The sequence below is a fragment of the Periplaneta americana genome, chromosome 5 (genome assembly GCF_040183065.1).
Source record: "Periplaneta americana isolate PAMFEO1 chromosome 5, P.americana_PAMFEO1_priV1, whole genome shotgun sequence".
Taxonomy (NCBI): domain Eukaryota; kingdom Metazoa; phylum Arthropoda; class Insecta; order Blattodea; family Blattidae; genus Periplaneta; species Periplaneta americana.
The window spans coordinates 116,842,700-116,867,288 of NC_091121.1; the positions used below are offsets into that span (position 1 = coordinate 116,842,700).

Here is a 24,589-nt window from a genome sequence, read left to right on the forward strand (position 1 = left end):
ATATCACATGGAAGACACCTGGGAAGTGCATGGTTCAATGATCAGAGCGAGGGGCACCATTCCACAATTAACTGTTAAACACTCTTAAAAAATTTGGAATCCATGACATCATTTCTAAAATAATCACTTCAACGATTAAAGGGTCTGTGGCAATCCTGAAAAACCATTTAGACCGAATATTATAATTCCTCCACCTTTTTTTCGTTAGTGTGTGATTGTAATAAACATAATAATTTATATTATTTCTAAACTTCTTGTTCTATATTCACGTAACTTTGACTCATCTACTTACTGTAATCAGTTATTATTCTTGTATGCATAATATTAATCTGTGTTTTTGGCAATCCAGGATGCCTGGACACACGATTTTTTGGAAATGAATTACATACAGTACATTGTAATTTTCTCTATTAATCTAATTATATTATGTTGTTGTTCTTCAGTCAACTGTCCGAACACAGATTCAACCTCACAAGTGACACTAACAAGGTACCACTTATGAGGCAACTAGGCCAGGAGATAATGAGGTGGGATGGCCAGTTCCTTTCTCTCTACACGTATTATATATTATATTATATTATGTTGTTCTTCAGTCAACTGTCCGAACACAGGTTCAACCTCACAAGTGATACTAACAAGATACCACTTATGAGGCAACTAGGCCAGGAGATAATGAGGTGGGATGGCCAGTTCCTTTCTCTCTACACATATTATATTATATTATATTATATTATATTATATTATATATTATATTATATTATATTGTTGTTCTTCAGTCAACTATCCGAACACAGGTTCGACCTCACAAGTGATACTAACAAGATATCACTTATGAGGCAACTAGGCCAGGAGATAATGAGGTGGGATGGCCAGTTCCTTTCTCTCTACACATATTATATTATATTATATTATATTATATTATATTATATTATATTATATTATATTATATTATGTTGTTCTTCAGTCAACTGTCCGAACACAGGTTCAATCTCACAAGTGATACTAACAAGGTACCACTTATGAGGCAACTAGGCCAGGAGATAATGAGGTGGGATGGCCAGTTCCTTTCTCTCTACACATATTATATTATATTATATTATATTATATTATATTATATTATATTATATTATGTTGTTGTTCTTCAGTCAACTGTCCGAACACAGGTTCAACCTCACAAGTGATACTAACAAGTTACCACTTATGAGGCAACTAGGCCAGGAGATAATGAGGTGGGATGGCCAGTTCCTTTCTCTCTACACATATTATATTATATCATATTGTATTATATTATATTATATTATATTATATTATATTATATTATATTATATTATATTATATTATATTATATTATATTATATTATATTATATTATGTTGTTGTTCTTCAGTCAACTGTCCGAACACAGGTTCAACCTCACAAGTGATACTAACAAGGTACCACTTATGAGGCAACTAGGCCACGAGATAATGGGGTGGGATGGCCAGTTCCTTTCTCTCTACACATATTATATAATATAATATTATGTTGTTGTTCTTCAGTCAACTGTCCGAACACAGGTTCAACCTCACAAGTGATACTAACAAGTTACCACTTATGAGGCAAATAGGCCAGGAGATAATCAGGTGGGATGGCCAGTTCCTTTCTCTCTACACATATTATATTATATTATATTATATTATATTATATTATATTATATTATATTATATTATATTATATTATATTAGGTATATTATATTATATTATGTTGTTGTTCTTCAGTCAACTGTCCGAACACAGGTTCAACCTCACAAGTGATACTAACAAGGTACCACTTATGAGGCAACTGGCCCAGGAGATAATGAGGTGGGATGGCCAGTTCCCTTCTCTCTACACATATTATATTATATTATATTATATTATATTATATTATATTATATTATATTATATTATATTATATTATATTATATTATATTATATTATATTATATTATATTATATTATATTATATTGTATTATATTACTAGCTGTACCCGTGCGCTCCGCTGCACTTGTTAGAAATAAATATAAAGTAATTACATAATTAAAATAGGACATCTGGTCCAGGGAACATTCGTGTTTGATAGAAGGATAAATCGTTTAATATGTCACTTAATTTAAACTTTATTTAAATAATTAAAATGCGATCATTTTGGTCCAGAGACCACTCATTTAGTGCAATGATAATTCCTTTAACATATTTCTTAACTGTTATTACATGCAAATAATTAAAATATGATCATTTGGTTCAGAGAACATCCGTTTTTGGTGCAATTTGGTCCCATCAAAATTTTGCTTGGAATGAAACGTACCGGAAAACATTTTTAAAGAAACTTTTGTTATGCAACATTTTTCACAAAAATTAAAAATAAGGGAGATATTTCGGTTTATTTAATTTAAGCCCCCTTATAACTTCCCTTTTAAATAAAGTATTTTGAATGCCACATAGCCTAAAATCTAAGTTACAACGAACTTAATTTATATTTCAATTTTCATATAAATCGGTTCAGCCATTATCGCGTGAAAAGGTTACAAACATCCAGACAGACAGACAGACAGACAGACAAACAAAAATGTCAAAAAAGCGATTTTCGGTTTCAGGATGATTAATTATACATTTTAACACCAATTATTTTTGGAAAATCGAAAATTACCAGAAAAATTTTGGCTGCAGATTTATTATTAGTATAGATATTATATATTATATTTTGTCTTATTTCATGGTTTTTTTTGTATTGCTACATCTTTGATTTGCGTTTGTGCTCTAGATGTAAAATTGCAAGTGTCTTGTTTATATTCGTTAATGTTAATTAACTAGGATATAATTTTATAGCTAATTACTCATTTAAAGTTTGTATGACTAGTCTCTCTATATTTTCGTGTGGTTTTACTTTGTTTATAGTTTGATTTTCTTTTATTATTGCAGTTGTATTTCTGGTAGTGTGGAAAAGAAGGTCTCGTGGCCTTAATTACAACAGAATAAATAATATTATATTTACTTACTTACAATTGGCTTTTAAGGAATCCGAAGGTTCATTGCCGCCCTCACATAAGCACGCCATCGGTCCCTATCCTGTGCAAGATTAATCAAGTCTCTATCATCATATCCCACCTCCCTCAAATCCATTTTAATATTATCCTCCGATCTATGTCTCGGCTTCCCCAAAGGTCTCTTTCCCTCCGGTCTCCCAACTAACACTCTATATGCATTTCTGGATTCGCCCATACGTGCTACATGCCCTGCCCATCTCAAACGTCTGGATTTAATGTTCCTAATTATGTCAGGTGAAGAATAAATGCGTGCAGTTCTGCGTTGTGTAACTTTCTCCATTCTCCTGTAACTTCATCCCGCTTAGCCCCAAATATTTTCCTAAGCACCTTATTCTCAAACACTCTTAACCTATGTTCCTCTCTCAGAGTGAGAGTCCAAGTTTCACAACCATACGGAACAACCGGTAATATAACTGTTTTATAAATTCAAACTTTCAGATTTTTTGACAGCAGACTAGATGATAAAAGCTTCTCAACCGAATAATAACACGCATTTCCCATATTTATTCTGCGTTTAATTTCCTCCCAAGTGTCATTTATATTTGTTACTGTTGCTCCAAGATATTTGAATTTTTCCACCCTTTCGAAGGATAAATCTCCAATTTTTATATTTCCATTTCGTACAATATTCTGGTCACGAGACATAATCATATACATTGTCTTTTCGGGATTTACTTCCAAACCGATCGCTTTACTTGCTTCAAGTAAAATTTCCGTGTTTTCTCTAATCGTTTGTGAATTTTCTCCTAACATATTCACGTCATCCGCATAGACAAGAAGCTGATGTAACCCGTTCAATTCCAAACCCTCTCTGTTATCCTGAACTTTCCTAATGGCATATTCTAAAGCGAAGTTCAAAGTAAAGGTGATAGTGCATCTCCCTGCTTTAGCCCGCAGTGAATTGGAAAAGCATCAGATAGAAACTAACCTATACGGACTCTGCTGTATGTTTCACTGATACACATTTTAATTAATCGAACTAGTTTCTTGGGAATACCAAATTCAATAAGAATGTCATATAATACTTCCCTCTTAACCGAGTCATATGCCTTTTTGAAATCTATGAATAACTTATGTACTGTACCCTTATACTCCCATGTTTTCTCCATTATCTGTGGAATACAAAAAATCTGATCAATAGTCGATCTATTACGCCTAAAACCGCACTGACGATCCCCAATAATTTCATCTACGTACGGAGCTAATCTTCTCAAAAGAATATTAGACAAAATTTTGTACGACATCAACAAAAGTGATATTCCTCGAAAATTACCACAGTTGGTTTTGTCCCCCTTCTTAAAAATAGGTACAATTATTAACTAATATCATATTATATTATATTATATTATATTATATTATATTATATTATATTATATTATATTATATTATATTATATTATATTATGTATCATATATCATATTATCCTTTCACTTTGTTGTAAAGTGCATGTTTCTGTCCCGTGTGTCATTATGTCATAGTTTCTGTCCAACGGCAGGTGTTTCACTGCAAACCCAGCATTTTTCAATCTTCCCTATTTGCTCCCTTCCTCTATGTCTCCACATATGGATCATGTATCTTAATGTCGTCTATTATCTGATATCGTCTTCTGCCCGAATTCTTCTCCCGTTCACCATTGCTTCCAGTGTATCCTTCAGCAGACAGTTTCTTCTCAACCAGTGATTATATTATATTATATTATGTATCATATCATATTCTAAGGAAGAAACTAGTGAAATACTCTGTGTAGAGCGTGGCAATGAATGAGGAAGGAACATGGATATTACGACGAAGTGAAGAAAAAGAAGTAGAAGCATGTGAAATGTGGATACGGAGAAGAATGGAGCGTGTTAGAAAGAGTGGGTGCCGAAAACGATTAGGAAGAAAAAAAAAGTAACTGGCTGGGTAACTGGCTAAAAAGAACTGCTTCTGAAGGATGTATTGGAAGGAATGGTGAACGGAAGAAACGTTCGGGGCAGAAGAAGATATCACATGATAGACAGCATTAATAAATTAATTAATAATGAAATACATCTATTTACCTCCAACAGTTTTAAATTTAAAAATGTATGTAAGCAATTGTTATGAATAATTATTAATTTTTAGCTGTTACTGTATTGTAATTTATGCATGTAAATTTATTATGTATCGAATCCTCCCTCCCCTCCCCCTAAGCAAGAGAACTCTCTCTTTCAGGGGTGTGCTAGAATTTACAATTTCTTTGTATTGTATTTTTCTAACAATAAACAATATTAAGATATATTATATTGATCGTATGCGGAGAAGGGAAATCGGGAATATTGGAGAATGTTGGGTTTTCAGACCTAATCTTGGGCAGGAAACTATGAATGAAAATTGAATTGTAATACGAATATTATCAAATCTGAAGGAGGTTGACATTTTAAAGTCGGCAAATTAATTATGAAACCAAAATTAGATATGGAAATCCAGCTTTCAGGCAAAGCTCCCTGTAACGCAGACTTGAATGAATTCAAGAGAAAAATTCTTCCGAGACCGGGCATCGATACCAGTACTTTTGGGTTAGGGTACCAACGCTCCACTGACTGAGGTACCCAAAATCTTCACCCGACATTTCTCAATTTTTCCCTTTTTAACCACACAACTCGAGTGGGTTTCTGGAGTTTTTTCCTCTAATATCAATTGTTACCATAACAGATGTATTCTGGTAAGACCAAAAAATTTATCTTTACGTAGATTCTTCGAGCAACAGTGCATATTACTGTGGAATCCCGGCCACCAATTCACTCAACTGAGTGCGTTCCTTGTATAATTGCAGTTGACTTAATGTAAAATATGTGAACATACATGTTGAACTTGGAGTCAGGCCACATAGGGAAAAACACTGGAGAAGAGGGATTCGATCCGGTATTGTGGATTGAACTTCGGGGTAGCTCAATGGTTAGAGGGCTTGGTACGTAGAACCAAGGACCCGGGTTTGATCCCCGGCGCCGGAGCAAATTTTTCTCCTCCAATATCAAATGCTTTGATGTTTGTTCCGGTTGATTCTTTAATAGTGATCCGTCTACAATGCAGCAAAACTAACGAGATGCTGTAGTGTAGGGGTAAGGTTTCTGATTTCGGGGTCGGAGGTTGCAAGTTCGCTTCCCGGCAGGATTGATTTTTTTATTGTATTATTTTACATTTTTAATGACAAGTGTTAGTGGAATTTGTTAATAAACTTGGTTATGCAAGTGTTGCAAACATATTACAGCCCATCATTTGCACTAATATTAGGCACGACCTGGCCTGTATACAAAATTAATAGTTCATTTGCTTTCTCGAAAATCAGAAGCACATCAAATATAAGTAAACAAAATATATAGTCAGTTTCATATGTTTACCATAGCACTTTTATAATAATAATAATAATAATAATAATAATAATAATAATAATATCCCAGACCCTTATCCTTCTCACAAATTAATAATTGTATGCGGTATTATTTATATAAAGGTGCGTCCAGACTTGCAACAGAACATTATAGCGCAACCGCGGGGTCCAGCACCGAACGTTACCCAGCATTTGCTCCTATTGGGTTGAGGGAAAACCCCGGAAAAAACCTCAACCAGGTAACTTGGCCCGACCGGGATTCGAACCCGGGCCACCTGGTTTCGCAGCCAGACGCTCTGACCGTTACTCCACAGGTGTGGACAACACCCATTCGTATCGCATGTATGGCTACAGTGCTAGTGCACTGACCTTCCATGAAGACGGTCCGGGTTCGGTCTGCATGGAATGTATGGTGGAAAAATAGACGTTCTCGGGGTACTCTGTTTCCCTCTTTCATTCCAACACTTCACTTCTCTTTCATTTCATCTCTCGGAACAACTAGATAAAGCGGACCGCACAGCAGCGCCGACTATGCTCGCCACTAATTTAGTGACCTGTATAGGCTATACAAATAAATACTCGTACCAATATTCTGTATTCCTAAAAAAAGAAAAAATTACAAGGTTTTGTACTTTAAATAACAAAATCGTTCTAATAACTCGTTTCTGTAGATGACATTTTGGTAAAATTTTTATAATGTCCACCAACTGTTTTGAACTTCAAGTCAGCCAGCAAATTTGAATCACACATTTATTTCTACTTGTATATGATATGTAACTATGTTTCCTACTATTGCCTCTGTTTCCGTTTCTTTTTGCATGCAAAATGCAAATAAATACACGCTGCTGCAGCTACGTCCATGATTGAAAGTAGGAGTACCTGAACTGGCGGACACTGGTAGGTTAGGGCCCAGTTTCACCAAACTTCGTTAAAATAACGCTAACAGCATGTTAACGTGTTGTTAAAAATTAAACATCCTGTTAGTGTAATAGTGTTTCATCAACTATTTGAGGTACTTTGGTTAGGTAACATGATGTTAAGAGTAATTTAACAGGAATCAAAGAAGCAGTGATTGTATGAAAGTTTACTGAATGTGCCTTTAGTTGGTGTAGTCATTTGTTTTAGCGGAGAATTGTATTTTTTACATTATGGAAGTATTGGAGACTAACATAATTACAACGGAAATCGAGAAAAAGAAAGTGTAAGGAGCAGTAATTTTACCTCATATGAGAAATATAATTTTTAGTAGATCTAGCAATTATATGAATGTAATTGAACTCAAACGTAGTGATGGAACTTTCATTAGGAAAAAGGAAGAAACATGGGTCTCTTTAACCCAATATTTCCAATCGCCATTTGGATGTGAAAACGCAAACTATGAAACAAATCAATGTTATGAAAATATTAAAAGAAATACTAAGACGGGCCATGCACAAGATACAGTGGAACATTTGAAAACTGACGGTGGTACTTTCACTCTCAAAGTTGATATTTGTACGAAGATCCTTTCAATTATCCAGGATCAAATAGAACCAATAGAAAATGAAAATAATGTGATGCTGAATAAGCGTTAACATTATTTTCATATCTTATATAGCCTATCTAACATATCTTCACACGCCATTGGTCATAATTACATGTGAACTGTTAAATCAGTGAAATAAAGAAATATCGTTTTGAAAATCTGCAATTATATCTGATTATTAAAACGAAATAATAATCACAGAAATGCTTACGTTAATCAACACATTATCTTCTCTTTACTGTGGATGCAGTGCTAATATTAATATGAATCACTTTAGTATTTATGAACATATCTATTCTGAATAACTAAAAATGCTGAAGTAGTGATTCCATCTAATTGTTTTCACTGCAAATATATCTCGATATAATAATGCGACGTGTAACATATGTTCTCTGGCAGCCATGATTCACGCTGTAACGGTAAGGATTTAACTGAGGGAGTATGCTATGTTAATTTAACAGTGGGTTTAACATGATGTTAGCAGTAACAACAGTTGATGAAACATCACTTCAGTTAAGTATGCTGTTAAACTGCCTTAACGACATGTTAAATATTTAACAAGAGTTGGTGCAACCAGGCCGTCGTGTTGCGGACTCCGGCGCGGGTTCCAAAAGTTCATCGAGCAACCACCGAGGGTAATCTTGCCCTGGCGCGGGACGTGGTTGCGCTACGGGTTTCGGCGCTCATATCTGTACGAGGCTGAAGTATAGCCATGTTACCAAAGGGGGAAAAAAAAGGTAAAGGTATCCCCGTAACATGCCATGAAGGCACTTGGGGGGCATGGAGGTAGAGCCCCATGCTTTCCATGACCTCGGCACTAGAATGAGGTGGTGTGGTCGGCACCACGCTCTGACCGCCTTTTACCCTCGGGAAAGACCCGGTACTCAATTTTATAGGAGGCGTTACCAAAGGGAAATTACAATTAAATATCTTGATAACAGAAGACTACAATAATAAATGGAGATAACACGTAGAATGAATAGAACTACCTGTAATACCATAGAAATAGCTTCATTACAAGCCAGTTGAAAGGAAAAACATAGGTCGCCCAAGAAAACGCTAATCTGACAAATATCAAACCACTTTGAAACCGGAACAATCTTGACGTAATCAGTGTCGTAAAATATGTTGTTGGTGATGATGATGATGATGATGATGATGATGATGATGATAATGATGATGATGATGATGATATTATTTCTATTTGTTTTTTGACAAATGTTGCAAACCAAGCCACATACATAATCGCTGCCCTGAGTGACGACTATATCATTGTAATAGGATTCTCTTCCCTTGTCATAGCACATTCGTAAGACGTGAGTGATCCTATATAATGAGAGTTGTGAAGATTTCGTAGGTGTCACGGGTGTTTTTGGACGAAAATACAATTTATTTCTGGAGTTAATATTCAAAATATATATCAAGGTAAAATAATTTTAATATGTAGCGAAATAAAACGACGCGAAATTTTACCGGTTTAATTCGATATGTAGGCCCTAATTATTTTTTCCAATATCATGACTGGTCCAAAAAGGGGCTTCAAGAACCTAAACGCTTGCAAGTATCGGACATATGACTGGCAAAGAATATGAAATATCAATATAATATGTTATATACAGTAGAGCATCGATTATCCGAATATCGACCAACCGAAACATTGGTTAACCGAAAGCGTTCCAGTCGGCAAATTTGAATTTGTGCGCGCGCGCCTTGTAGAAGTTTCGCTAGCGGTGTTTGCGAGATTTAGCGGTAAAAAAACGAGTCTCAGCTTTGAAGTAAAAAAAAAAAAAAATAAATAAAAAATAAATAAATAAAAAACTTCTTTTCCTTTAATGGCCGTTTTTAACTTGTCAAACTAGGCTAGTCAGTTTTGTGTGTTATTTGTAAGACGTGCGATACAAAATATATACTGTATGTACAGTTTTGTGTTTAATATCAGTATTTCTTCGTTTCATACTGCTACTATGACACCGCACAGTGGGCCAGAATCGACTCAAAATGGGACAAAATTATTTTATGTCTCTCTTGTTTTCTTGGATGCATAAAATCAATAGTTTCAATAGTTTTCACTTTTTCTTTAAGTTTAAAGCACTTTCACAACATAATAGTTTTTTTATTCAATATCTGATGCCTCATCATTACATTTTCATTACTGGCATTTTCTTCATGAACGACACTTTCTTCTTCTTCCTCACTAGAGTCTTTCAATAGCTGTAATCCTTTCTTCCACAAGGGAGTTTTGTGTTTTTATGTGACATTGTGATATTTGAAATGAGAGGATCGGAAGATATGAGAAGGTTGTTGACTAAATCTGTCACTGTGTTTTTACGAGAACTTTTCCTTGTGTGGGGCTCTCGATATATTATTTTAATTTCTTTATTATGAGCCTCCTCAGATAACTGTGCAATTGGAAGCAGAGCTGAGTTAATAATCTGAGACCCATGGATGAGAATTTTGTGTACGCTAGTTGGGAGGTTAAACTAGGGATACTTCTGAATGAACAATTTTGCATTTTCTAGCGCATATTGATTGAACGAATCAATTTTAAAGTCTCTTCTACTAGAAATTACTCGAAGAACAACTGCAAAACTTATAACTAAGTCTTTATATATCCCGATTATGGATATGTTAATTCGGGATTTGAGAAGAATCTTCTAGCAGTATTCCCGTTCTTTGAGGTTCCACTCTCTCCTGGTTTAGGTTTGTCCACAAGAAGTCCCATCTCATTTGGAAACCGACTCTGAATTTCTTCCTTTCTCCTTTTCATAAATTCGTCTGGCTATATGATCTAACAGTCCTGTAACTTCACTTCTGCACTTATCTCTGTCAGAGTAATATCACATGGACAGCAATGCAGCTTTGCTTCTCGAACTTCATTGTACGCTGGATATAAATCTACATTTCTACATTTTGCTTGTAGTCTCAATAAAGTGTACTGGTACTTAGATAATGTCGTATCCATTATCAGGGCTAAAACGTCATCACCACTATATTTTGCAACATTTTTGCAGGAACTACTATGCTCGTTATATGCAGTTGGAATTTTTGTCGCACGGGTTAGTGTGCTTACAGAATTTTCCATTAGTTTAGCTGGTTCTTTTTACCAGAAGCCTTCAGACTTATCTGAGTAGCAAGAACAAGCGCAGCAGGATCAGCAGCTTCTCTGAGATGTTCAATTTTCCTCCTCTTGGTCTTCTGAGATGATTCAGAGAACAATTTTCTTGGATGACCAGAATGACTATACAACTAGGAACATCCAGCCAATGTTCAACATGAAATTTATTACTTGGGAGCAGCTTAAATTCTTAATCCAATGAACTGCCATATTTTTCTTCCTATTTATTTTTCATTCTGTAGCAATTCTGCTATCTTTCATTCAAATTACTGCAGAATGAACTTTTTTTTTCTTTAGTTCTGAAGAAAAATCTTGTTGACAATTTTCACGTAATCCTAATTATGAAATAACAAACTCATGAACAGCTGTCTTATCATTATTATTTTGTAGTAAGGCTTCCATGATTTCACAGTGTAAAAAAACAGCGGTCATCTGGAATAGTAATGAATAATACTGTACGTAGGTATCTGAATTTTTGCACATTAAACAGAAAAGTGCAAGTAGCTGCAGCTGAATACGACTTTTCTGCAATCTATAAGATCTGTTTAAACCATCGACACAAAAGTTTTCGTAACATCGAGTGACACGCACTTCGCACTTTATAACCCTCTTTAAATATTGAAAACTAAAATATATTAGCTTAAATTGCATCCCTCCGAGTTATCACAAATATTTACACTCTATATAAACCAATTCAAAATTACATGTATTCCTAATAAAACCTACCCTTTGTTCTAACATTCTCAGCCATTGTTATTTCTTTATTCACGAATATGACCACGTAGCACACACCACTGTCTCAAGCGCACGGCCTAGGACTGACTGGTGCGCTATCGCCTGATTACAATTGCTCTCTTTCAAGGCTGTAGCCACAGCTGTTAAAACATGTTATCGATGATGCATCATGAGTTTAGTGCTCATCAGCATCCCTACTATGAGTATACACTGTCAAAAGTATTGTAAAAAAAAGTTCATTTTTTCAATTTTGTCCCATTTTTTACTCAGTCTGGCCCACTGTGCACCGGTACAATTTGTTTTCGTAAATGATCGGTTATCCGAAAAATCAGTTATCCGAATACCACCCGTCCCCAATTGTTTCGGATAATCGATGCTCTACTGTATTATTATAACATATAGCTATACTTTTTATTATTTCTAATATTGTTTTGTTGTTTATGAAAATTGGCTTTCAAACGTTGTCAACGCTCCCTCTGAAGAATATAGGTAAACAAAGCATACAGAAAGTTAGAAACCAATATGAACTCAAGAATGGTAAACAGTATCACTTCAGTATTGTCATTATTAAAACAAATAGTATACTAAATTAATGTTTACAATGCATTTTATATGGAGTGTGGCATTGTATGGGGCAGATACATGGACATTACGACAAAGTGTGAAGTGGACAGACAGACTAAGAAATGAAGCTGTGTTGAAAAGAGTGGGTGAAGAAAGAATGATGCTGAAACTGATCAGGAAGAGAAAAAGGAATTGATAGGGTCACTGGCTGAGAAGAAACTGCCTACTGAAGGATGCACTGGAAGGAATGGTGAACGGTAGAAGAGTTCGAGGTAGAAGAAGATATCAGATGATGGACATTAAGATATACGGATCATATGAGGAGACAAAGCGAAAGGCAGAAAATAGGGAAGACTGGAGAAAGTTGAATTTGCAGTGAAAGACCTGCCCTTGGGCAGAACACTAAATGAATGAATGAAAACATGTTTTAATGTTGTAGTTAAACATATTTTTAAAAGCTATAAATCAGATATAAATGCAGACGGCTTTATTAACAGACAGTAGTGTTGTCCGGGGGTGGGGGTGTTCTATTTACTAAATACTCAATCCACTTTCAGGCGATGTCGCCACGTCTTGGTACTTGTGTGAATGGCGTATATAAAATCTTATAATGGTAAGTCTGTAATGTAAAAAATTAAATCAACGGAGATTCGAACCAACTACAACCAATGTTAGACCCATATTTAAGCCACCTACGTTACAATAGCTCATTCTTTAATCCGGCGTATTACGTTTTCGTTTCGATAAATGTTGTACCCCGTTTCGACGGATTTAGTATTTATCAATTTTATTGCTATTTCACTCTTCAGATGCTCTGATGCAGCTAGAATCATCCTTTCGTTTATTTTATAACATATTTTAGAACAAAATACAGCACATCCACAAGGTTTAATTGTGTCATCTTATGAACTGGAGTTTCAAGGAGACGGGCATGCGCACTATTCTCTTCCTGGAACTTAAGACTTTTGTCGTCGGCCCATTCTTTTTTAATCTTATTATGCATACAGTATACGTATAAGAATAGTGGCACGTTTCTAAACAATATAATTGAAGGGTGGAAATGTCATACGTTCTAAGTGACATTTTTGGTTAAATTTGTTTTCTGATGTCATGTTCTATGTGCCAATTGTTCCAAGTGTCAGTAGATTGCCGGAGTGGTTCTTAGTAATGATAATAAAAATGCTAGTTCTGTGTGTCATCTTTGCCTGCGACAAGTTCCAAGTGCGATGCTTTTGAGCGCACGGCATCTTATTTTTACATCGTTGCACTTCTCATCTACAAGCATGTAGAATGTATTTTGTGCATAAAACAGTAATAAAAATTAATGTATAATATGCATGATAAAGTTGTGGAAATAAGGAAGAAAGAAATATTAGATCTGAATTATTCTCATGGCAAGTTACTCAATATGTTCCAACAGTTGCATCCATACAATACAAATGGCTTTTAAGGAACCCAGAGGTTCATTGCTGCCCTCTCATAAGCCCGCCATCGGTCCCTATCTTGTGCAAGATTAATCCACTCTATATCATCATATCCCACCTCCCTCAAATCCATTTTAATATTATCCTCCCAAAGTCTTTTTCTCTTCGGTCTTCCAACTAACATTCTATATGCATTTCTGGATTCGCCCATACGTGCTACATGCCCTGCCAATCTCAAACGTCTGGATTTAATGTTCCTAATTATGTCAGGTGAAGACATAACCTATGTTCCTTTCTCAAAGTGAGAGTCCAAGTTTCACAACCATAAAGAATAACCGGTAATATAACTGTTTTATAAATTCTAACTTTCAGATTTTTTGACAGAAGACTGGATGATAAAAGCTTCTCAACGGAATAATAACAGGCATTTCCCATATTTATTCTGTGTTTAATTTCCTCCCGAGTGTCATTTATATTTGTTACTGTTGCTCCCAGGTAATTGAATTTTTCCACCTCTTCGAAGGATAAATCTCCAATTTTTATATTTCCATTTCGTACAATATTCTGGTCACGAGACACAATCATATATTTTGTCTTTCGGGATTTACTTCCAAACCTATCTCTTTACTTGCTTCCAGTAAAATTCCCGTATTTTCCCTAATCGTTTGTGGATTTTCTCCTAACATATTCACGTCTTCGCATAGACAAGCAGCTGATGTAACCCGTTCAATTCCAAACCCTCTCTGTTATCCTGGACTTTCCTAATAGCATATTCTAGAGCAAAGTTAAAAAGTAAAGGTGATAGTGCATCTCCTTGCTTTAGCCCACAGTGAATTGGAAACGCATCTGACAGAAACTGACCTATATGGACTCTGCTGTACGTTTCACTGATACACATTTTAATTAATCGAACTAGTTTCTTGGGAATACCAAATTCAATAAGAACATCATATAAAACTTCTCTCTTAACCGAGTCATATGCCTTTTTGAAATCTATGAATAACTTATGTACTATATACCCTTATACTCTCATTTTTTGTCCAATATCTGTCGGATACAAAAAATCTTATCAATAGTCGATCTATTACGCCTAAAATTGCACTGGTAATCCCCAATAATTTCATCTACGTACGGAGTTAATCTTCTCAAAAGAAAATATGCGACAAAATTTTGTACGACGTCAACAAAAGTGATATTCCTCGAAAGTTACCACAGTTAGTCTTGTCCCACTTCTTAAAAATAGGTATAATTATGGACTCCTTCCATTGTTCTGGTACAATTTCCTTTTTCCAAATAGCAAGTACAAGTTTATAAATTTCGCTAGCTAATGCGCTTCCATCTTCTTGTATTAATTCTGCTGGAATTTGATTGATACCCGGAGACTTGTACTTTTTCAAATTTTCTATCGCAATTTCGACTTCAGAAAGTGTAGGTTTGGGTATAAATGGCTCAGCAGTTTGTATTTGAATTTCGTCCCTAACATTTCTATTTGGCCTATGTATATATAGTAGCTGCCCAAAATAATTTTTCCACCTGTTCAGGATTGAATGAGAGTCTGCAAGCAAGTCATCGTTCTCATCCTTGTTCACGTGTACCCTTGCCTGATATTCATTCTTAAATTTCTTTATACCCTTATATAAATCTCGAATGTTTTTATTCTATTTGTTTCTACATCATTCAGTTTTTCCTTCAAGTAACCTGTCTTTTTATTCCTAGGTGTACGACTTACTTCTCGTCTTTCAATGAAATAATTATCTCTATTCTCCTCAACTGGATCCTGTAAGAATTTCAATTTTGCCTGTTTCCTTCTTTCTACTACCATGCAACAATATTCATCAAACCACGTTTCTTTACTGAAGTTTCATACAAATATTAAAAGTCTGTTCTCCAAAAGGATTTCGCTTACCTGTCTTTTCATTGGCCTAGAGTGAATACTTGCCGCAAGTGTGATGAATTCATTCTAAATGATGGATCTAGTGAAGCAGCACAAGTAGACCTAATCCATCATAAAAAATATCAACGCGCAATGAACATAATGGCTACAGATATGTCAAAGATTCTAAACTACCTACTAGTGATTTTTCTGCGACATCAAGAGGCCTGTACCAAACCTAACATATTCCAACCTGTTCCACTATAGGCAACTCAGTTGCTCAGTTGTTTCATGTGGGATGAAACTGTCGATCTTGGGGAAGTTCGAAATTACCTCATACATAATGTCTGTCTTATAAACCGCAAAAAGTTGATTATTATCTTTTCGGATAACTGTGTCGGTCAGAATTGAAACAAAAACAATGTTTTTTTTTTCTTGCCAACGTAGTGCATTTTAAAGAAATTGCGCAAAGAATCTTAGTAAGCAGTCGTTCTTTTCTATCATATGATAGGGGTTTTGAGATAATGAAAAAGAGGCGAGAAGTATAAAAAAATTGTCCCATTACATCTCCAGCAAACAGTAAAGGACGTAAAGCTTTAACCCCTTCCATGTGATTCCCAAAAGAAAGACATACACTCTTTGACTCCACATTACACTACACAAACACACCTCCACAGGAAACACAAACAAAAGGCGCCAAGACCAGCACCAACCAGTTCTGAAGATGGCTCATAACAGGCTGAAACATGTTAACCGGGTACGGTAAAATTTAACACGAGAAAGACACATAATAAATATTCCGTGTCATATAGTGTTAAAAGTTGTGTGATCAAGATGTATAGAAAGTACGAGTTTAAGTTTCTCTCTGTATACGACTGTTTGGTTTTACATTAAAATGTTTCCAAAAACATTTATAACGGATAGTAACCCATAAAGCACATAGAGCTCACGGAACGTATAAATGACACTTAGGAAGTGCTTGCTATTATATATTTTGGTGCAATAATTAATTATTTCGTCTTAACCATTAACTGTATGATATAAATAACACGTTTTTTCCAGGCAAAATACATAAAACTTTCAATCCAGGAAAGTTTTAACTCTCTCCTGCAAAATTTTGTTTTAGGCACTTAGAACGTTTGACCTTTCCATCCTTCATTTATATATGTGTGTATGCGAGCGCTTGAGCGTAAGCACACAGCAACCATTTGTAACAACATTTGCAGTAAAGTCTATAGTTGTGCTGCTGTCTCATTCATGCAACTCATTCTCTATTAAAATATTAATGGTATTAATGAACAATAATAAAACTAGGACACCAAGACTATCTCAATGGAGCTACAATATATACTATTATTGTTGTATATATTGAAGGGAAATTCCATTAACCAGTTTAATTCCTGGTAATGGAAATTGTTAAATTGTATAACAATTCAAACTATCTTCATCCGTTGATTTGTGTCACCACACAATACAGTAAGAAATCATTTAAGAACGCCTAGCTGATTTGGTTTCAATAATATTAAAATTATCTCCGATTGTACATTTATTATCAGACAGTAGGCCTACATCTCAATTGACAATGTGTCAGAGGAAGAACAATATTGTTTGTATACATCTGAAGTCTGATTAGTGGAATATCTAGCTTGTCGACGATGTAAGCAATGGAGGGGGAAAGGAACTGGTCACCCTACCCCATTATCTCATGGCTTAGTAGCATCATAAGTGGTGCCTTGTTAGTTTTATTTGTGAAGTTTAGACCTGTCTTCGGACAGTTGACTAAACAACAATATTAAAATATACGCAACCTAATTTTATTTGGTTATTACAACTTAAACACACTCGGATAAAGCTTCGTGTCTTGCCTAATAATGCTCACTTGAAAGTCTCCTATTCCTTAAAATTGTACGACTGTCAAGAGCTGCAGAATTATTGGAATAAGAAGACCACGATCTGTCCTTCGCTCTTCAACCGGCAACGAAATAAAATGCCACTTAGGACGGTATCCTTTGTGAATCTGTAGTGTTTGTAAAACTGTTCTTTATTGTACAATTTTATTCTAGTGAATTTTCATTGTCTCTAAAATATCACCTTGGCAACTGTGGTTCATGTTCAAGGCCATCTTAATCTATCCTAATAATAAAATTGTAACCTAAATTTTTCTGGAAATTTTCGCTTTTCCATAAATAATTGATGTAAACATGACGTATAATACGCTATTCTGAGACCGAAAATAGCATTTTTTTTTAATTTTTCTTTATATGTACCGGCCTCCGTGGAATGTAGTTCAGCGATGTTGGACGGCTTTTGCAATGACACCCGAGGCGGACCAACTCGGGGGAGGAGTTTCGCCTCGGATCGACAGGGGGGCATTGGGGGAATTTGCCGAAGCAGGAATGGTATATGGGTTCTGTCGGATGTTGGGATCGGTCGTTAAGGGAGTCATGCGGTTAGGGCGGTGCGCGTAGGGGATCTGTGGCATGCAACTCATTCCATATCGAGGTTCAGTGCAATAGATCTCAATAGGTCGCAGTGCTAGGCCATCCGTGCCCCCCTCAGTTAAATTCCATTCCAGGTTACCTTTTCACTAAAAAATGGCTGAATCGATTTATATGAAAATTTGTTCCCACTTAGATTTTAGGTTATGTGGCATTCAAAATACCATCTTTAAAAGAGGGGTTATAAGTAAGCCTGAAGTAAATAAATCGAAGTAGCCTAGCTCGCTAATTATTGATATCTTAGTAGAATACTGCATAATAAAAGTTGCTTTAAAAAGTGTTTCCGACAAGTTTTGTACTGAGGAAAATTTTGATAAGACTGATATTCAACGAGATACATAAGTTTTAAAATAACAATGCTTTTTATGTCAGTGCCGCCTCAGTCAGACTGATATGCTACAGGAGTGAGTAATAAAGATAAAACAAATGACTCTTAAATTTACTTAAGGCGACCTTGCATAACAATAAGAAAATATTTATTTAACAACCCTTTTTATCCAGATATTTTTGTTCATATTAAACATAATTATAAAGAGAAAGTGCTTGTGTGTTTATATGAGACAATCTCAGAAACTATTTAACCGAATGGGATAGTTCTTTCATCATTGGAAAGTGTAGTTCCTTTAGATGGACATCGGCGTTGTGTTATTACAGAATCTCCTGAGTGAATCGAGGACTGGGCACAAATGCATCATAAGGTATGACTAAAACATCGTTGCATACACACACACACACACACACACACACACACACACACACAAAATATATATACAGTGACGAAACTAAAGACGCATGAGCGATATGTGGTTAAATGTAATGCTATTTGGAGGTAATAAAATTTGATGTCTAATTTTCGTTGCATTTATTTATGAACGAATGAGTCAGAGTTATAATAATTTCACAAATATACACGCGGCACACATTAAATATTAATTATTCAGTAAGATACCGTATATAATTTCACTGCTTAATTACATATTTGGGTGAGGTACGGTAACGTGTACTTAAACTTTATTTGGTTCACATGAAATATAATTTTTACAATACTTTCTTTTCTTACCATGTAACATAATCGTATTTTTATTAATGTTGTCGGTAAAAGACGAATATTTCCCCTGGATCGAAAATAATCTACATATATCATTTGAACTGGTAATGGAAATTACAGGAAAACGGCCGAACGGATTTTAATGAATGACAAGTCATTTTGAAGCTTGGCATCCAAGGATTTGCAGAAAAATGGTAACTTTCAGTGAAGTGTTAGTTTTCCTACATAATTTTCCTATTTTCCAAAATCCATTTTCCGTCAGTTTGAGAACTAATTGCATTTCAGAAAAACACACCACAACAAACAATATTATACGAAGGCCATGACCTGCAGGATTTCTGACATATTTAGAGATTCTCTGACATCATAATGCCAATATGTCGATCTTCAATTGTAATTTTTGATAACGTATAAAAAATAATTTACAGGTCTGATTCTCTGGTCTGTAGTTTTCCGAGTAGAGCTGTGTATTGGATATTAAGAACTACAAAACTTAAGAAGGTTTCATGACATTGTTACCATTAAAAATGAAATAGTTAATGCAATTATGTGAGTATTTGTCACTAATTATACACATTAATGCTATATTGATGATATAAAAGTGAAACCTTTTGGAGTTTTATATAAGTAGACGGAGAGAAAGAATATTTTAAATTAGATCTTCATTTCTATAATTTACTTAGTAACGGCTATATTATACGGTATGTTAATTAAATATGGAATATTACTAATAACTAGTTTTATATTCACTTTATGAAAAAATTTTGAAAATATTCGCATGGGAAATGTTTGTAAGGAAATGAATTAACAAAGCAACTATTGTTACATTTTAAGCAAAAGATATACGTGCCCATGTGTTGTAAAAGTGTCAGCTCTATAACTTCATCAGGTTTCGAGAAAATAATTTAATATTCTGATGATAGGAAGTTGCTCACCAGTATCACCTTAAAAGCATAATGCGATAACAGTTTTGTTATGGAATATTAGTTACACTTAAAACATACACAGTACCTAGGTAACTTCGCTTTGTACTATAATATTGTTTTGATTGGTTCATTGATTACTTTTATAAGGCTAAAATACCATCAATATAAATTCCAACTTATCATGTCATACTCAATCTCTTTTTTTGGGATATCACTTTCTTTATGAATGATATGTTTCATCCATTTAGTACAGTATAGTTGTACTACTATGTAATTTAAGTGAATATTCCTTCTTAACTCTTTATCATGTTATTAACGTTTAAAACACAACTGCAATATTAAGAAATTGGTATTAGTACTTTTGTTTTACAGACAATATAGATAATATCAAACAGAAAGAAGCCATATAAAAATAACGACATAAAATTTCACGTTCCGTTTGAAGTTTGTGCACCACTGTTTTCTTAATCCAATAGGCTGCTTATTCATATACATAACCCTTCCTCTTTCCATATTTGGCGCTTGATGCCCGCGCACGACGTCAAGGTCAGAAAAATGCGCTTGCTTTGACATCACCGATGTAAGTGAACGCTCAGTAAGTGACACCGCGCGATTGTGCCTTGCTCTACCGAGAATCATAGCAGACAGCACCCAGGCTTTGCTGTTTGCTAGAGGAGCAGTAGTGCATGCGATGCTTTGAATTCGATTTATGTTTCGTTCATTTAATGAATAAGTATAAGTTGGCCATTAATAATTTCGGATAGTATTCTCTGAGAAAAATATATATACGTTAACGTTAGGCAAACAGGTCTAAAATTCGGGGACTTTATAAGAGTGAGGAAGAACGGGAGAATCGTTTACGAAATAACTAAGCAAACATTTCAGCGGTTCGAGCAAGAGAAACTAGTATCGAACGCTTTAAGCAACTTGCCAATAAGAGCGTTAGAACTTACCAGAATCGAGAAAGAGAAAACAGTGCTAAACGTTGCCAGAGAATTAACGAACGAGAGTGTATTACTAGAACTAGAGAGAGTAGTCGAGAGTTAGTACGCAGTAATAGTATGTTAGCATTCCATTGCTATCTAAATATCGATTATGCCAGTTTTAATCGTAGCTATTCATAAAGATAAAATGGATAAAATATCTAATAAATGCAATGAAAAAAATGGGGTAATAAATCAAACTGATTATGTGGTGCTGCTGGAAAAGATTTCTTCCTGAGATTCAAGAGCCCCCCACAACCAATTAAAAACTTACTTATAGTAGTAGATCCGTTATCAACACACGTTTTAAATAATATAAGACAATACAGCATCTTATTCCAAATGGTATCGTTTGGTGACAAAGTCTTCTTCCAGCTGAGAGTAACAACCCTCAGTTCTTACAAATACATTCTGTTCAGATGCTGTTAGGTCTAACATATTATTAAGCTTAAAAGTAGAATTAATTGAACAACTCCAGAAAATATTGCATGGTAGGAACAGTTATATATAGATGAGGAGGCGAGACCTGGCATGTGAGCTGTGCGAGAGGGGAAGAAATGAGCTATCATAAAGAGAGTTTGTTTCATGATGGTTAGTATTATACGCATCTACCGACATGAAAGTTCCAACTTGACTGCGCCTACGGTCTTTACTAATTTCTTCCAGTACATTCAATTCTACACTCAAGTCGGTCGGTCAGTCAGTGGACCAAAAATGTACCAAGAATTTAGGACAATGGTAAATACAAGTACTACTTACAATCCTGAAACTGTTTGGACATTATATTTTCGTTGATGTTCAATTCTATCAAAATTATCAGACATGCAAATTATCTATAACATTTGTTTTCACTCGCATTAAAGTGGAGCGATAAATTAACTGCTACTGATAAAACGTAAACCTTATGCAACGCGTGTGACACTGTGCAATACCGACAGTAGGTCTACTTACAATAAATACTTACTCAAGACGTAGTCATTACACTCACATCCAGATAAATATGTTTATCGAATATTTCAACTCAACCTACAATCACAGCTCTTGCTGCAAAGTAGGTCAATACGCTTATCACCTAAAAGTAAACGTTATGTCGTTGTGATAATTCTAAAAATAAACACGTCTTGTGATTTCGTCCTTAATAGTCACCATCGTCTAAGACATTTGCCTTCCGATCAGGAGTTGCGCTCGGGCGCGAGTTCGATTCCTGCTTGGGCTGATTGCCTGGTTGGGGTTTTTCCGAGATTTTCCCCAACCGTAAGACAAATGTCAGGTATTTTATGGCAAATCCTCGGCCTCATCTCGCCCCAAATACCATCTCGCTATCACCAACCTCATCGACGCTAAATAACCTCGCAGTTGATACAGCGTCGTTAAATAACAAAATAAAAATAGTCACCATAATAGATTTAATGTGAAATGCAAGTCGCTGAAGTTAGGGTCACATGATCATTAGGCTACAGTCGCTACTCTCTGAATGTCACGAGCATATACCGGGTGTCACATTCATCTTGACCACCCAAAGTAACTTTGTACGCAAGCACCAAATGAAAAATTCTTTATACAGAAGGTGTAAAACTGAAAGGGGGAAGAATAGTAGTGGGGAAACACCTTGTAGCTTAGTTAATAATAAGATCCGAGTACTACCATTGTTTTTTAAATCATATGTAAAGTCAATCTGAACTTAGCTGATAACTTGTTTAATTATATAACAAAGCAAAAGAAGACTGGATGAAAGATAAATGTGAAGAAATAGACGATCTACAGAGAAAAGGAAGATTTGATTTAATGTACCACGAAGTAAAATGTTTGAACTTAACAAATAAGAAAAGGTAATCCATGTGGTTAACAGAGGACGACAACGGAAATGAAATAACAGACAAACATGGAATACTAAACAGATGGACGAAATATGTAGAAGAGTTATATGAGACAAGGAATCGTTCAAATGACTTAGCTATAGAAGATGAAGAAACCGTATCAAAAGACGAAAAAGGATTTTCAATTTTAAACGAAGAAGATGAACTAGCGCTTAAGGAAATGAAGAATGGGAAAACAACAGGAGTTGATGGAATCCCCAATGAATTAGTGAAATGCTTGGGTGAAGACAACACGAAAATTCTATCATTATGCAACGAAATATATGAGAAAACGAATGGCCTGAAGATTTCACGGAGACAGTGTTGATTCCAATAAAGAAGAAAAATAATGCCAAGAAATGTAAGGAGTTCAAGACTGACCAATATCGCACTCGGCGAAGATTCTCTTGCGAATAATGAATCGACGTTTATATTGTAAGATGGAAGAACAGTTGAAAGAAGAGCAGTTTGGTTTCAGGAAGGGAAAAGTACGAGAGATGCAAGTGGATTGCTACGGACAATCGGTGAAAGATACCTAGAGAAGAATAAAGAATTCTATGTAGTATTTGTGGACCTAGAAAAGGCTTTTGACAGAGTGGATTGGAATAAACTGATGTGTATCCTAAAGAAAATTGGTGTGGATTGGAAAGAGAGATGACTGTTCAGTAATATTTATATGAAACAACAATGAAAGTTAGGATAGGAGAAGAAATGTCAGAAGGAAGTGAAATTGGGAGAGGAGTATGTCAAGGATGTCCTTTATCACCTACCCTGTTCAACATCTACTTGGAGGATTTAGTAAAGAACTGTTATCAGAACATGGGAGAAGTGATAGTAAGAGTTTGCTGATGATATGGCGTTGTTAGCAGAAGAGGAAATGATACTAAAAGATATCCTACTGGAACTAAATGACAGCTGTGAGCAGTGTGGGATGAAGATAAATGCAAATAAGACGAAGAGCATGGTCATAAGAAGAAAAATACAAAGATAAACTTGTGAATTCTAAATGAGGCAGTAGAGCAAGTGGACAGCTTCAAATACAGAGTGGTTATAATTAAACTGACGGTGTTCAGCGTGGTACAGCACGGACTCTAATTATCGTAGGAGTGTGAAACCTCGTAGATATGCTAATTAACCAATGCGCTCGTGCATTATGCCACAAAAAATAATTAGTTCCAAGTCTCGCCACCAAGTGTAAATGTGGCGCTGTAACCAGTCAAAACGTGCAATTGTCAGTATGTTCTTCCGATTGCATTGCATTGTGTCAGTTCCCTGTTGCTTGGTAACGCGTGGTGATTCCGTTAGTGAAAGTGAATGTTCGTTGAAAATTTTGAAGGTTGAACTTTTCCTTGTGAAACGCAATGGCTATTGAGAAGAGAGACCGTGCACTGCTAGTGAAGTTGACAGCAATAGCAACACTGCATCGCGGGAATATCGCCGACAGAAACAGTTGAGAAGTGATTCCATGTCAATTAATGGGCTGAAGAAAATAATGAAAAAATTCGAGGAAACAGGTGAATTAGATGTCGCACCAGGGAGAGGATGGCGGCCCATTCCCATCGAAGTCGTTGACGAAGTTTCTGAAGCTGTAGCTGACCGTGCAACACATGACTCAAATTCTGCAACCAG

At 35.3% G+C, this 24,589-nt stretch overlaps 1 protein-coding gene across 1 annotated transcript in view; it reads right to left on the minus strand.

Annotated features, from left to right (window-relative positions):
* Snx27 (sorting nexin 27) overlaps window positions 1-24,589 on the minus strand; it is a 311,819-nt gene that overhangs the window by 151,575 nt on the left and 135,655 nt on the right. The window lies entirely within an intron of this gene.